This window comes from Eucalyptus grandis, chromosome 1 (assembly GCF_016545825.1).
Source record: "Eucalyptus grandis isolate ANBG69807.140 chromosome 1, ASM1654582v1, whole genome shotgun sequence".
Lineage (NCBI taxonomy): Eukaryota > Viridiplantae > Streptophyta > Magnoliopsida > Myrtales > Myrtaceae > Eucalyptus > Eucalyptus grandis.
This window is the reverse complement of record NC_052612.1, coordinates 23,732,601-23,749,589: the sequence shown is the minus strand read 5'-3', so window position 1 is coordinate 23,749,589 and position 16,989 is coordinate 23,732,601. Positions and strand designations below refer to the sequence as shown.

General features: G+C 40.3%; 1 long non-coding RNA gene across 3 annotated transcripts; it reads right to left on the bottom strand.

The window, feature by feature from the left end:
• Positions 1 to 322: 322 nt before the first annotated feature.
• Positions 323 to 16,943, bottom strand: LOC104455157. 3 transcript variants are annotated; one of them, XR_005550471.1, is made up of 4 exons: positions 16,174 to 16,943; positions 15,996 to 16,072; positions 15,816 to 15,921; positions 323 to 867 (listed from the first exon to the last, which is right to left on the bottom strand). It is a non-coding gene; the product is annotated as an uncharacterized LOC104455157 (long non-coding RNA). The 3 variants fall into 3 exon arrangements; XR_005550475.1 differs by lacking the exon at positions 323 to 867 and adding an exon at positions 904 to 1,370; XR_005550474.1 differs by lacking the exon at positions 323 to 867 and adding an exon at positions 11,118 to 11,659.
• Between the last annotated feature and the right edge of the window lie 46 nt (positions 16,944 to 16,989).

Genomic DNA, 16,989 nt, shown 5'->3' with positions numbered 1-16,989 from the left:
TATAAAAATTTCATTTTTATTTCACTTAAACCACGTAAGCGTCATGTCAATACTATTTGCTTTCTAGCATCCATATAGGCAAAATTTTATCAGTTCTGGTTGAAAGAATTTTGATGAATGGTAAATATTTCACACGTATTACGCCACGACTCTCGGACGTGTGACACACGTATTACGCCACGACTCTCGACGTGTGACAACCCTTTCTATCCTTTGGTCATTTAATTGCGACGTCCCAGGAGGCGTCGCCAACCCATTCATTTTATCTTTCAATTATACGCAAGTAAAATTAACACCACCCAATCATTCATAAAAAGAGGGATAGATAGAACATACATCAAACACACTTTCATATTATATTTACATTACACTTCGGATTAAGCGTCAGAAGTTCCCATTTATAGCAGATTCCTTCCAGCATGTCAAAAGACGGTTGGATTGGTCTAGCATCTCTATACTATGAGGGTAACCTCAAAAAGTATTGTACCCCACATGCCTAATATCGATCGACTCAAGGTACCATGGCTCAAGCTTGGGGTTGGGGTCTTGATCCAAGTCAGCCTCCAAGTTGGTGACAACACCATTAGGGAATCCACGTCCATGGGGGGTCCCAACTGGCACTCTCGGGTCCCCCACCTAGAGGCTCATCAAAGCCCCGAAGAAGGCCAAATAGATCCTCCCCGACCTATACATACCAAGCCATGAACCTGTGAGGCAGGTTCATCAACCCTTACCCACCCATATGATGGTTACATACTTCTCATATCCCATGTCGATCCCCTCAATCGGAGAAGAGGTCACGTCGGTGTCCAAGTCCACTAGCACCCCAAACTCTATGTGGCGGAACAGGTTAGGCATGCTTAGGGCCTGAAACATTTAAACAATAACAAGAATGAGATATACTCAGTAAGTAAACTCCTTAATTCTCACGTAAAAAGGTACTTCGCCTCAGAGACGCCCTAAACATGCAACTTATTTATCGATGGCAAATTAATAACAAAGTCTTTACTTTACATTATCTATAAACAAGAAATAGGCAACTCAACGTATGACACCCTACCAACGTGTCCAATTATTACATAATTAATCACAACATGAGTGCACCATTCCAGCAACCATACAACAATCATAATTAATAATCCAGACATGAACATCAATACTTTTGTGCAAAATACATCGCATAGGTCCAGATTATTACGACCGCTCTCGGCCACGATCAACCCTCGCTTTAATGTTCTTCTGGCATAATGGGGTATCATCCCATTCCATCAAGCATGGCAACGTCTCAACCTCAGGAGCTTCATTCCGAAATCCATCCACGAACGGCATCTCGCTGACATAAAGGCATCCGAAATCCATCGAGCATTGTCCTTCGTAATCATACAAGTACGGAACCATTATGTGATCGCACGAGCACATCAATCACTTAAGCCAATTTTTATCTTTCTCATTAGACAATGCAAGAGTGTTTAGTACTCACGCTATATATACTAGCAACTTTAGCACACATAAATGCCATGAAATAATTCCATGGGATCACCCATTGATTATTTATCCCTTAAAACAATCATACATTAACCTCATAGTACACAACCTCATACCATGAATTCATTTATCAATTTAGCATTTCATCATTCAAAACAACATCTTGAAAGCACTCATCATTTATGAAATAAAAAAACCATGAACACTTATCATATTTAAAATGAGGATTTCTTAAGCACATATCACCTCCAAAAATAGAATATATTAAGCACTTATCATTCTAAAAATTGGGATTTAGTAAGTACTTATCACTTTAAAAATAAGAATTTAATAGGTATTAATCACAATTAAAAGTTGCAATATAACATGCACTTATCACATTTTTGATAAGTTATCACAAATACTATTCACTATCCAAGATAGCTTATCACTAGTACTTATCACTTATCATAGAGCTTTTCATCCTAATCCACTTATCACCTAATCTAACTATCATTAGCCTTAATCTAATCCTAATCTTAAGCATAACTACCGCCCTAAACAAGGGTTAGGAAATTACTTACGGTCCGAATCTAGGTTTAACAGCGAGCGACAATGATGACAGCAGCTCATAGCTCACGTCTTGGACGATGGGGACGGCGGCATGAGGCAACAACAGTGTATGGTAAGGCGACTACAAGGCAACAGCTTGGTGAGGTGAGGCGCGAGGATGGGTGTGAAGACAACGATGGTTAGCAGCTTGGCATAATGACTCATGACACGGCTATGAATGGTAATAGCAATGGCACCATGGTTGTGAGAATCATGGCAAGGGTGGCGCGAGGGTGGCTCGGCGAGGGGGGGGGGGGCGAGCGGCAGCATGGCAAAAGCAACAATAGCACGGCCCATGGTGGTGGATGGTGGTGAGGGACACAAACCGAGAGAGAGAGAGAGAGAGAGAGAGCTAAGCCAAGTGAGAGGGTGAGGCGAAAGGGGGTGTTCGGTTGAGAGAATGAGGGAGAGAAAGTGACCAAGAGATAGGTTGAGAGAGAGGGAATGAGAGAAAGATGAGAGAACGAGAGAAATGAGAGATGGAATGGACAAGCATTAATGAAGCAAGTATAAATTTCCCTAATTCTCTCATGACCAAGCCCTTTGCATGGCCAAGAAGACTTCATGAAGATCTCCACATCCAAGTTCATTAATGCTAGGATTTCTCACATGCTAGAATTAGGAAATAGACTAGGTAGGCTTCTTCTTCTCTCTCCTCCTTCCTCGGGCGCCACTCTCACTTTGCATGCCCATAATTTTTGTCTTATTAAGCCAATCATCTTCTAGAAGTAGCAAAATAGGAATTAACTCAAACTACAATCCAATTCACTATTCATGGACATGGGCATATTAATGCCAAAGCTCCCAAAAGACTAAGTTGAGCTTGAATTACTTAATAGGCCTTCTTGGGCCGCCCATAGTGGGCTTGAGCCCATTTGGCCCGCTCGTAGCTTGAGCCCTCATCGCTCCTCATTCGCAACCTGTTTCACTTTGAAATTTCGTGATCTACTAATGAAAAATTGAGTTTTCATTCTAAGGTTGCCATCTTTTGTTTTCCCATAGTTTGTCGATTACCGTCGTAATTCTACTCCATAAATAGGGATTGGATTGAGGATGTCGAACATAAGTATAAGTTTGGGTATTTTTATGTCAAAAAAAAAGTTTAGAATAAATATGTCCCAATTGACATAAATTAGGTTTTTTGTGGCTTTTGCCCTTTTCTTTTTTACTAAACTTAATCTACAAAAGTAAAATCTAAATTTTAAAAAAAAAAAAAAACATAATGCCTTTAATATACACGAGATAGCCACTTTAAACAAACATAAAACGTGTGAAATATATAATTATGGCAACTAGATTCAAAATTAAAATAAAGAAAGGATAATAAGAAGGAAAACAGATATATTTGGGGCTATCATTTTAAATTGCAATTGATTGATTGAGGGCTATTTTGCCATTTTAGTGAAAAATGCGGTGGCTATAGTCATTCAAGGGTAGAAATAGTGCTACCCTAAAGCTTAATGTGCAAAGATATATTTTTAAAAGTCGATGCATGTTTTTTTGGCTAATGGGTAAAATTTCAAACATATTTTTTGGATTTTCCTTTAATGGTTATTGACCTTGATCAATCGTTGACTAACCGTGGTAGTCCATCCTACATGGTGAGGCAAGTTTGTGATTGATGGTTTTATTAGTGATGGGCTTAAGGCCCGTCCGCCCATGTTGGGCCCAAAAGCCCGGCCCATAGGAATAGGGCCCGTGGATGGAGGGACGTATAAAAGGGATGAGAAAGAGGGAGAAGACAACTCTTGGAAACAACGTACATACGTCTTCTCCCGCGCGTTCTCTCTCTCTCCAAAAAGAAAAGAAAAACAGTAAGCATTTTTCTTCCCTTCAAGGTGACATCGAATCGAACGGGCCAGACACTCTTCCTCTTATCGGCGTCGGTGTCTAATCTGTGGCTAACAAGGTACGCTCGAATCCGTGGTGTGCTTTACGATCGGTGATACGTGATTTTCCCGGGCTTCGTCTTCCGCATTGCTTTAGGGGTTCGATTTAGTGTCAAATCCGTTTTTCGGGGATCCGTTATTTCCAACATTGGTATCAAAGCCTTAGTTCACGTGTTCCCGACCTGTTTGATGTTTTTTGATTGATTTTTCGCAAAAGTAATTCGGCCATACGGATCGGGGCGAGAAATCCCGACACCCGAGCGTTGTTCGCCCATTTTTCCGAGTTTTCGTCAATCAAAATCAAATTCTGATGGCATAGGGAGAAAGGGGTCATCGAGACGAGTCTGGCGATATTTCGAACGCCGCACGCGCCCACACGTGCGACCACAAGCCGCTGCGCATGGGCGTGACGCACCCAGAAGCGTGGGCTCGCCGGCCAAGGCGCGACACACACGCGCCGGTGGCGAACCGGCACGTGCTCAGCCGCCCGGCAAACCGACATGCGCCAATCGCCGACCGACGCGTGCGGCGTCGATGACGTCACCCAACGACGGCATCGGCCGAGGTGACGTCATCAATGACGCGCACGACGACGGTTGGCCGGGCGGTCACCGACCGGCGACCCGACCTGACCCGATCACGGAAGCCTAGCACGCGCACGGCAAGTGCCGGCTGACGTCTGCGTGATGTCATCCCGCGCACGCACGCGGCACGTGCAGTTGGTTCATCCGACCGCCCGACCAAACCGGCCCGACCGCCCGACCCAAGTCCGAGCCCGACCGGTCCGACCGGCCCGACCGATCCGACCGGTCCGATGACCGACGACCTGACCGTTGACCCGTTGACCAACGACCGTTGACCCGGAAAAAAAAAATTGTTTCTTTTTCAATTATGTCTGTGTGGGTTAGAGGTAATCCATTTTTTATTCTGCATTTGTTGCATGAATCATGGAAAATTATGTATTTTCCATTTTGTTTATTGTGGATTATAAGTGATCCATTTTTTTGGTTCTGCATTTGTTGTAGGAACTATGATGTGTTATGCAAGGAAACCTGCAATCCCGAGAACGGACGAAGGAAGAGCTAGACTGAAAAGGCTGATGAAAGAGTTAGCTGATTATCGGTGGCATGACGGTGATTTAGTATCACACGTGTGCAGGGTCAATAAGATGATACAGGAAATCATCTGAAATAGTTTCCTATAAATAGAGGAAACTATCCAATGTATGGGAGATACGAATTTCATTAATGAAAATTGTGAGATTTCCTCTGCTTGAGTGAACTCCTTTGGAGAGTGGATAACTCATTTCGATTTATTTATCCTTGGAGCGTAGATCACTCCTTGGTGGTGAGCCAAGAAGCCATTTTATCCTTGGTTAGCGGAATCTTTAGGCCTTGGTGGTGAGCTTCTCCTATCCCGAAGTCCTTTATCCTTGGCTGGTGGGAAGCTTTAGGCCTTGGTGGTGAACTTCGTAGATCTCGATCCTCATCCTCGGTTGGCGGCGCTGCCTTTATACCTTGGAAGGAGATTGCTTTTATCTTTTCTTATTCCTTTTTGTGTGTTTATCATATACACTACTCCATACACTTAACCACAAAAATCCCCTTATAAAAATTTCCGTTCTTGAATCACTCACCCCATCACGCATCACAAGCAGTGTTAGATCGGCTATGGGAGGTCAACGTGGTTCCGGATTATAAGAGACTAGTGGAAGCTTTTGTAAGAGAGTACTATAGGATTGAGATAGCCAAAACTTCAACCCTTAGATTGAGCGCCACATGGCGTAGAGTAAATGCGCCTTGGTGGCGACATGAAAGCTCTCCAAAAGTTTTTCTATGGTTGGCAAATGTGCCTTCAAATTTCTCAGATATTTTGACTGATAGATTAGAAGAGACTTTCCCTATTTATTTCTTAGATTAGTTTGAGATGTTTTTGAGTGTTGAATATATCTTTCTATGTTGATATTTCTTTTTGGATATATTACTTAGTGTAATGAATTGTTGTATTAGTTGAAAGCATTATTATTTTATTTTATTGGATGTCAATTATCTATTGCTTTCTGTTAATTGCTGATTGCTGTGGGTAGTTAGCTGTGGGTAGTTATAGAAGTTTTTGTAACTTCATATAATTTATTTTGCATAAGACAATTATATTAATGATAGTTTTAAGTTAGGATTTTGGAGGATGATTGGAAACATAATGACCTTTTGATTCTGAAACCTTACTTGAAATTATTCATTGATATGATGAGTTTGTGCAAAGTGGATGCATAAATGATAGGCATTAATTATTCGTGCATATATGTCTCGATGTGTTGATTGATGGATTCGGCAACTAAGAACGTAATTGCCGATGTGAACGGCAACAATTGTGAAATATTGAATATGAAGATTCAATATGTGTTGGAAAAGCAAGAAGTACTAGAAGCTCTTGACCATGTTATGGAAGATCTTGAGGATGATGTGCGCCACCTTGAGCCGGGTAGAGGACCGCTTGACGGCATGTGAGCCGAAAATAGATATTTGCAATGCTGGTTCTAGCTCAGAAATGGCTTTAAGCTCTAAGCGCAAACGTATTGATTCATTCAATATGTGGGAATGCAAAGGATCAAGTCCTTATTGCAAGAGATCAAGAGTTAACAAACACAAGAGAGGAAAATGTCCTCAAGTGGAGAAAATGTCAAGGGTGAGGTGTTACAATTGTGACAAGAAGGGTCACTATGCTCGCGATCATGTGAGCCAAAGAAGGTAAACACCTCTTGTACATTTGAGAACTTTGCTTATGTGTCAAGTTACAGATTATTGGCCGAATCCAATCCTTTGTGGACCGTAGATCGGGAGCGACAGATCATGTAGCGAAGGATAGAGGATCCTTCGTGGGATTCCGACGAGTACCAACCGGAACTAAGTGGATCTATGTGGGATATAACTCGAGAGATGAAGTTAAAGGGGATTGGCACCGCCAATTGAACATGCGTGGTGGATGCACCTTGTTCCTACATGATGTTCTATATGCTCTGGAGATTCGTCGAAATTTAAGTGTCTGTTTTGATGTTGGTTAAGCTTGGTTTTAGTGTGAACTTTCGTAATAGCGGTGTAGATTTGTATTTGGATACAAACTACTATGGTTGTGGTCACTTTCTAGATGGTTTTATTGTACTAAAGGTTGACTGTGGTGATGTCAATGTTTGTTATTCCCTTGTTTCACGTCTTCTACTTCATATGATAATGATGTGAATGTGTGACATGCTAGACTTGGTCATATTGGCCAATAATGTATGAATAGACTAGCCAAAGAGGGCTTGTTGAGCAACATTGAAAAAGTCGATTTGCCCATATATGAGCATTGCCTAGTAGGGAAAACAACAAGGAAACCATTTGGAAAAGATAAAAGAGCTGAATTTCCTCTGCATTTAATCCATTCTGACGTTTGTGGTTCAATGAATGTGAGAGGAAGGCATGAAGCTGTTTATTTCATCACTTTTATAAATGATTATACTCGATTCGGATATGTCTATTTGATTTCTCATAAATCTGAAGCAATAAGTTGTTTCAAAAGGTTTAATGAACTTGGTAGAAAATCAATTAGACAAGAAAATAAAAGCATTGAGATCCGATCGAAGTCGAGAATATTTATCTGATGAGTTCATAAAATAATGTAATGAAAATGAATAGAAATACAGTTGTCTATTCCATATACTCCTCAACAAAATGGTGTTGTAGAGAGAAGAAACAGAACCCTACTGGAAATGGTTAGGTCCATGATAGCGCATGCTAACTTACATATCACTTTTGGAGTGATGCGTTGTTAATCGCTCGCCTATATACTTAACCTAGGTGCCTTCTAAATCGCTTAGTTCCACTCCATATGAGTTATGGACAGGTAGAAAACCGGACTTAAGTTTACTTAAGCCATGGGGTTATGTTGCCTATACTCATATGTCCTCTCACAAGTTTGGGAAATTGAGTCCCAGATAAAAGTAGAGTATTTTAATGAGATACTCCGAACACTCAAAAGGGTATGTATTCATAGGTGAGCAGGAAAGTGGGAGAATAACTGAATTTGAATCACGGGATGTCACATTCTTGATGAATGAATTTCCTAAGAAGGGCGAAATAATGGAAGATTACTTCCTATTTGAAACCTTGGATCAAGATAATGATATTAGTGGAGTTCGTCCAAGTGGGAGTAATATGAGAAGTGATGAATTGAATTCAACTCATTCTCAATTACAACCATATGATGAGACGATGTCATCATTATCTAATCCTAGTGGGAGCATTATGGGGAATGATGTGCTAAGTGTACAATCTCCCATACGGCGAACAAGTCGCTAGAGTATTCCCCGTCGAAGTTTTGACATTGAAGGGGAAACTATTATGGTTGCTCCACAAAATGAGGATGAGCCAAGAAATATTAATGAGGCTCTAAATTGCCCTAGTAAGAAAAAATGGATTCATGCAATGGAAGAGGAAATTAAGTCAATGAAATCAAACCAAGTCTGGGAACCAGTTGATCTTCCAAAAGGACGCAGAGCTATTAGGAACAAGTGGGTTCTCAAAATAAAGCAAAAGGCCGATGGCTCGATATAAAGGCATAAGGCTCGCCTTGTGGCGAATGGGTATGATCAACAGGAAGGAATTGATTATGAAGAAACATTTTCTCCTGTAGTGAGATTTACCTCGATTCGCATAATTCTGGCAATAGTGGCTAGTATGGATCTTGAGTTACATCAAATGGATGTAAAGACTGCTTTTCTCAATGGAAAATTAGATGAAGGAACATATATGGAACAACCTGCTGGTTTCATAGTGAAAGGCCAAGAAGAAAATATATGTCGACTTTTGAGGTCGATATATGGCCTTAAGCAATTGTCAAGACAATGGTATATACGATTTCATAATGCCATAATGGCATATGATTTTACAATAATAGATGAGGATCATTGTATATATATCAAAAGATCCAAGGATCAATTTGTGATCATATCATTATATGTTAATGATATACTAATTGCCGGAAGCAATATGGAACTTGTCAACACTGTCAAAAGTTGATTGTCTTCCAGCTTTGAATTGAAGGATATGGGATTGTAAACCCATAGACACTCCTATTTCAAAAGGTGAAGGATTGAGCCATAGACTGTGTCCAAGGACTCCACAGGAGAATGAACAAATGAAACATGTTCCTTATGCTAGTGCTGTTGGGAGCTTGATGTACGCTATGATGTGTACAAGACCTGACATATGTTTTGCAGTTGGAATGGTGAGCAGATACCAATCCAATCAAAGTCAAGCACGTTAGAAAGCCGTTAAATGAATACTAAGGTATCTAAAGGGGACTGCTGATTATACGCTGAGTTATTAAGGAAATGATCTGTAACTCAAAGGCTATTCTGATGCTCATTGGGGAGGAGATTTAAATAAAAGAAAATCTACCTTTAGGTTTGTTTTCTTACCGAATAATGGCACCATATGTTGGAGCAGTAAGAAACAAAAGTGTATAGCCTTGTCCACGATAGAAGTTGAGTTCGTGGCATTATCAGCAGCAGTATAAGAATGTGTTTGGCTTAAGAGATTTTTTGGATCATTTAGGTGTTATTGGAAGTGCTTTGCATTTATTGTTGGTTAACTGCGATAGCCAAGTAGCAAAAGCGTACACCAAAGATCCAAAATATCATTGCAAGACCAAACGTATAGATACCAAGTATACTTTTGTCAAGGATATGATTGCACAAAAAAATGTAAACTTAGAGTACATACTACGCATAGAATGGTAGCGGATCCTATGAAAAAACCAATACCTAGAGATGTGTTTTGTGGCCATATGAAATCTCTAGGATTGCGTAGAGGCTAATGTACTGAATATTGTAATTTCCCTAAGTGTTCACATTTGATGAATTTGTGTTTTCATCATTGATGCCTATGAATCTTTGTTTGATCTTTATGCATCTTAATGCTCAGTACATTATTTTAAGTTGAGGAAGTATGTCGGACAGATATAAGATTAGCCCACTCACACGGGTAATCGCTTCTATTTACTGTGTGATAAATAGAGATGAGACTATTTTTAAGCTTATTATCTAGGTGATAATCGAGAGCTCAAGCTTAAAATACGTATGTCGCCTTAACTAGGTGTTAAGATGAGGACATAATACTTACTATGTCCGAAAGTAAAATACCCCACATAGTTTACTTTATCATGCATGATGCCGAGATGTGAGTTCGATGAATTTTGTGAATGAGTAGATACGTGAACTCAAGTTAGACATTGGGTATGTCGAACTATCATCCGTACGGTATTGAAAGGTGTAGACATACGCTCCATGGGAAATGAGTTAATACCGTAATACGTATTTCATACTACGTATGCATGAAACAACCAATAAGAGTGGCAAAAGTTTGATCTCAACTTTTATGTCATGTGAGACTCTTGAGAAAAGAGTTCCTCAATTTTTTTAGTCCCCATGACTCTTACTTATTCTCAAGATTTCTATTTAGTGTTTGCTATCTTAGGATGTTGCCAATGGTCATGAGTTGATTCGATCTAATGGGGAAGAGAGGTAAAGAGAATCATGTTCAGCCCACCATGTGCGAGTGGGAGATAATGGTTTTATTAGTGATGGGCTTAAGGCCCGTCCGCCCATGTTGGGCCCAAAAGCCCGGCCCACAGGAATAAGGCCCGTGGATGGAGGGACGTATAAAAGGGATGAGAAAGAGGGAGAAGACAACTCTTGGAAACAACGTATGTATGTCTTCTCCCGCGCGTTCTCTCTCTCTCCAAAAAGAAAAGAAAAATAGTAAGCATTTTTCTTCCCTTCAAGGTGACATCGGATCGAACAAGGCCAGACTCTCTTCCTCTTATCGGCGTCGGTGTCTAATATGTGGCTAACAAGGTACGCTCGAATCTATGGTGTGATTTACGATCGGTGATACGTGATTTTCCCGGGCTTCGTCTTCCGCATTGCTTTAGGGGTTCGATTTAGTGTCGAATCCGTTTTTCGAGGATCCGTTATTCCCAACAGTGATCTTAAGGATGGCCGCTACAATGTGTAAGAAACTCATATATGAGGATGAATCTAATTGTTAATAATGTAGGTTATCGGGAAAACATTTTTCTAAAAGTAATAATTGTATCATTTACAAAAATAAATGAAGAAATTTTTTTCATTGTCCATAAATATGTTTAGACATGAATCATTATCACTAACGAAAATACTCATTGAATAATTCTTTTCAATCATATAATGATCATTTAAAAAAAATTAAATCTTTCATTTTTTGCGAAGTAGATGGAGTTTAAGACCAGTAGTGAAATCTGAGGACGACAATCAACTGAGCACATGTTTCTGTTGCCAAATTCGTTATAAATTCTCTCCATCGACCTAAAAGTATGTTGACCCACCCCTCCACTATCCCATCTTGGACATTGGCCATTGGTGAGGTCACAACATGGTCCCAGCGTTCCGCAAGTTGGCTTCCTTTTCCTTTCCTTGAAAGCTAGAGAGTAAAGCTGCGCCAAGACTAAAGGGCTTGTCCAAAGTAAAGGCAGAGATAATATCACAATGCAATTCTCAAGAGTAATTCTTTTTCCTTATATATCAATGGGTGTTCAGAGACCTCTTTGGGTGTCCAGCTAGTCTTTACCGGATGTGACATTCCCCGTTTACCACATACCAAGATAGTTCTATGCTCCTAGGGAAAAAACCAAAAGAATACCAAAACTAAGTGATTCGAACTTAGGTATTACGCGAGTAAACAAACAAGCTTACCATTTAAGTAATTCTTTGGATGCACGAGTAATTCTTGATAGATTAAACAGATATACAAAAGTCATATATCAAACATTGTGAGTTTTACTTAAAACATATATTTGAAGGAGTCTCGAACATTAATTTGTTCAAATATATAGTATGATTATTCATGTCATTTCATATAACCAGATTTAAAAAAAAAAAAATCGCTACTATATCTTCTGTATGTTAAATAAAGAACCACCCTTTTGTCACACATTGCCATTTATTTCAATATCGCCTCAACAACAAATGAAAAAATATGGTTCTATTCCCAAATTATAAATGTATTAAGTAATACAAGACCAAACATGATATAATTTGCGCATGCCTTATGAATTTTATTTTATTTTTTTTAAGAACCAAAAGTATAAGAAGATGGGAGGTTACCCCATGCCAAGGTCAAGGCATTCACAGGCCTAGAAGGTCTTTATAGTGGATTTACATATCGCCTAGTAAAGGGACTACTAAGCCTTCCTCTTCCCTTGCCTTAATAGTTATCGAAGATAAAGGAAAACATAAGAGGGGTAGTAGCTGCCTGGATGAGGAATCTTCATTGACGTGCTATAAAGAACAACTTAAGGAATCAGAAGTTAACATGCTGGAAATTGTAGAAGCTGCGAAAGGAGGTGCAAGGACTAAACCTAGGAATACTAAGATGACCTTAGCCAAGAAAGAGAAACGATTCTGCCCTTATGGAGCTCGATCCTCAAACACTTCGGTATTAGACAACTCTCAACTCGTTGAGACTCCCATTGAAGTAGAAAAGAAATCAGTTCAGTGGGCTTTGGTGGCTAGCCCTAATAAGCCATCGGGTTATCCATGAAGTTCCTAAGTTAGAATTGTTAAGGGTTGGGCACACCCTTGACAATTCAAGCGTTGAGTCTTAGTGACTCAAGAAATGCCCAATTTGGTATTTTTAATGGAAACTAAAAATCAAGAGCAGATGGTGCATCGAGTTAGGAGGCGACTCAAATTTCAAAACTGTTTCTTGGTAGATCCAGATGGTGTAGTGGGAGGTTTGGCTATTTTCTAGGACGATCGGCTTAATTTAACAGTTGAGGGGTATTCCGAGACTCATATAAATGTCTGCTGTAAAATCCTAGAGTTAAGACAACTCATGAGAATCACCTTCCTACATGCTCCAAATGAATTCAAAGGAAGAGTGTTATTATGGGAATCAATCCAAAAAGACAGCACATCAAATCAGCTTCCTTGGTTATGTCTAGGCGATTTTAACGAAGTTTTGTATCATTAGGAGAAAAAAGGAAGAAGAATGGCTGAGCATTATCGAATGACAGCGTTTCGGGATTTCTTACATGCTTGTTCTTTAATGGATTTGGAGAGCAAGGGTTGCGCCTTTACTTGGAATAATAATAGAGAAGGGGATGCGTTTATTAAGGATAAGCTAGATAGAGCAGTTTGTACAATGGAATGGAGACTAGCATATCCTAATGCAAAATGCCTAGCCTTACCAGCTATTGGCTCAGATCATAGCTCGTTACTTCTATCACTTTTCCCAAAGAATGAGTGTAGAAGAAGAATGTTCAGATTTGAAGCTTTTTGGGTGGAGGATGAGGAATGCGGAACAATAGTAAGGAATGCTTGGAGTTCAGCAAACGTTCCAAGAAATAATATTGTAGACAAGCTGAATATAGTGTCCCGAAATTTGGCGGAATGGAGTAAGAACAGATTCTCTAATGCACATAAGAGAATCTCTTGGTTAAGGAGTGAGCTCCAAGAGATGATAAACAATCCTAGGGGCTCAAATGATCATATTAAGGTACAAAGGATAAACCAAGAAATTGAGAGTCTATGGCAGCAGGAGGAGTTATATTGGGGGATGAGATCAAGAATTAACTGGCTTAAATGGAGAGATAAAAACACCAAATTTTTTCATGCTACTACCATCCAAAGAAGAATCCGAAATAGAATCACAATGCTGAAAAATTCAGAAGGGCGGTGGATGAGAAGTGAGAAGGCTATAAAGGAAATGGCAGGAGCATACTTTAATGATCTATTTAAATCGAGAGGAAACAAAAATTTTCAGCCAATTTTAGATTAGATCTCAAGCTCGGTTGATGCAAACATGAATCAACAACTGATACAGCCCGTTACAATGGAGGAAATTATAGCTGCAGCATTTCAGTTAGGAGCTGCTAAAGCTCCCGGGCCTGACGGTTTTAATGGTTTATTCTTTCAAAAGCATTGGAATGATCTAAATCAAGAGATTTTCAGGGAGGTGCAGCAGTTTTTTGAAACGGGATCCTTAACCCTGAGCTCAACAGGACATCAATAACCCTCATTCCTAAACTCCCAAATCCTGAGAAGATAGAACAGTTCTGTCCTATAAGCCTATGTAATTTCATATACAAGATCATCTCCAAGACATTGACGAATAGGTCAAACCGTTACTCCCCAACCTAATTGAAGAATAACAAAGTGCTTTTGTTGGGGACGCCAAATCCAAGACAATATCTTGATCGTACAGAGGTGTTACATAGAATAAGAACACAGAGAGGAAAAAAAAGATTCCAAGCGGTACTAAAGTTAGATATGCAAAAGGCCTATGACCGAATAGAATGGGACTTTCTCCGGAGTGTCTAATTAAGATGGGTTTCTCGTGGAAGGTGGGTTAATTGGGTGATGCAATGTGTGTCTACAAAGATCATACAAAGATTAAAATTAATGGAGAGCCCATGCCTTATTTCAAACCTACTAGAGGAATCCGCCAAGGCGATCCATTGTCTCCCTATCTCTTCATTTTAGTGGCCAATGTACTATCTCTCTTGATAAAGCAAGTCATGTTTCGGCAGTATTATTCGAGGAATCAAACTAAATCACAGCTGCCCTACGCTATCTCATCTCTTATTCGCAGATGACTCAATCTTCTTCTTACATGGAACTATAATGGAATGTCAAAATCTAGCGGCTATTCTTCATCAATATTGCTTTGCTTCTGGTCAGGCCATTAATCTAAACAAATCTGGGATATATTTCAGTAAAGGCTACCCAGAGAGTCTGAAGAGGAATATGGCTTATGAGCTACGAGTCCCTATAATTGACAAAACGGGGAAATATCTTGGCATTCCATCGGATTGGGGGGGATCGAAGAAAGAAATGTTTGCTTGGATCCTTGCTAGAGTCAACATGAAATTGGAGAGCTAGAAAAAGAACTTATTGACAAAAGTCGGGAAGGAAATATTGATAAAGGCCGGGTGCGTGCTATTCCTCAATACGCCATGTCCATTTTCAAAATTCCACTTTCAATTTGTAAAGCTATCAAGAGGAGAATTGCTAATTTCTGGTGGAAAACTAGTAATAAAACTTCTAGTTTACACTGGAAAAAATGGGATAGTTTAAAGCTTAGAAAGGAGGAAGGGGGACTTGGATTTAAAGACTTAGGGGTTTTTAATAAAGCTATGCTAGGGAAGCAAGCTTGGAGATTAGCCCAGCAGCCAAATTCACTTTGGGGCCAACTTATGAAAAGTTTATATTTTCCACAAGGGGATTTCTTGAATGCTGGAAGAGGATATCGGTCTTCGTGGGGTTGGCAAAGTCTCCTAACGGGGAGGGATGCTATAGCTCCGAAAATCATGTGGGCAATTGGGAATGGAAAAAAATCTCCATTAGAAATGATAGATGGCTAAAGAAAGGTTTGCTTGGTGGCCTGACAACAAGGAATGAGCCAATTAAAGAGGCTGAACTGATAGACATAGAAGAAGGATAATGGAATGAAGCTTTAATAGTGAATCTATTTGACGAAGAAACAGTAACAGAAATTCTTACCATTCCTATAGGCTTACCAAATACAGGATAAACTAGTCAATGGCGACAACAAATCGGGGTTTACTCGGTTAAAAGTGGATACTTCAGCAACAGGAGTCCTATAACTAGCACTCTCACTACAAGAGCATCATCTTCCTACCATGTTAAACCAGCTCTATGGAAATACATTTGGCAAGCAAAAACAACCCCCAAAGTGAAAATCTTTCTATGGAATGCATGCCATAATGCTCTACCTACTTTGGAGAACCTTTATAGAAGGAATATCGTACCTGCACCGATATGTCCACTGTGCAAGCAGGAACCTGAGACAATGGAACACACTTTGCTACTCTGCCCTTGGACTGCACCGATATGGCGTCAGCATCCCCTGCAAATCTATATTAAAAGAATGGGTCTTACTCGGTTTGATGAATGGGTAATTAAGTTAAGGGAGGATTCACGAACCTCACCTCAGTTTGATCTCGTATTAATGACCCTATGGTGTATCTGGAAGGACCGAAACAATGCAATCTTCCAGAAAATGGCCCTAAAACCGCAGCAAACTTTAGACAGAGCAATATTTCAGAATGATAGCTTCCAGACTTGGAACGGCAACAAAAACAGAGCAAGCAAAAAAGTAGACCATACCCACAAATGGCAAAAGCCGAAACCTGGTGTTCTGAAGGTTAATATCGATGCTTCTTTCTCCCCTGAGGTGGATGATTCCTCCCAAACCAAGAACAACACAGAGACCGATACAGGAGAAACCAGGGCGACCAGTTCCTTTGCGCAAGATTCAGAGACCCCTCCAAGAACCGAGATGAACAGGGGTGAAAATAGAAGACGTGCTGCAAGTGGAACAGTGGATGATGGGGAAGAAATTCCAGTGATCCTCTCTCCCGCACGAAACTATGCTATCTCAACTCCGGAGGTCACATATCTTGCTCAAAACTCTACTATTTCGACTCGACCCAACCCTAACAGGGGCCTAAACAGAGCAAATCCAAGATCAAGCACAAATGCAAACGGTAGAAACTCCCCACCAGATGCAGAACTTTCTCTCATCTTTCTCGCTCGAACCCCTGCTTCTTCGACCCGACCCGAGCAATTAAACAGCACACATCCAGCGACAAACACATGTGCGAACAGAAAAGGATATGTAGAGGAAGCCTCTGCGGTCCAAGGTGCTGCAAATCTAACCCCCGTCGAGCAAAGCCAAGACACGAACGGAGGAGACTTCACACCAGATGCAGAGATATCCCTCATCTCTCTTGCTCGAACCCCTGTGATCTTGACTTGAACTGAGCAAAGAAACAGAGGACAGATAGCGTTGACCACAGGAGAGAACAAAACAGGAGTTGAAGAAGAAGCCCCTGCTGCCCAAAATTCTGCAGATCTACCCTTCTCTGAGCAAAACTCAGCTGGTGAATAATGGAGAGTCCTGACCAGATGCTTCTTTTGGTG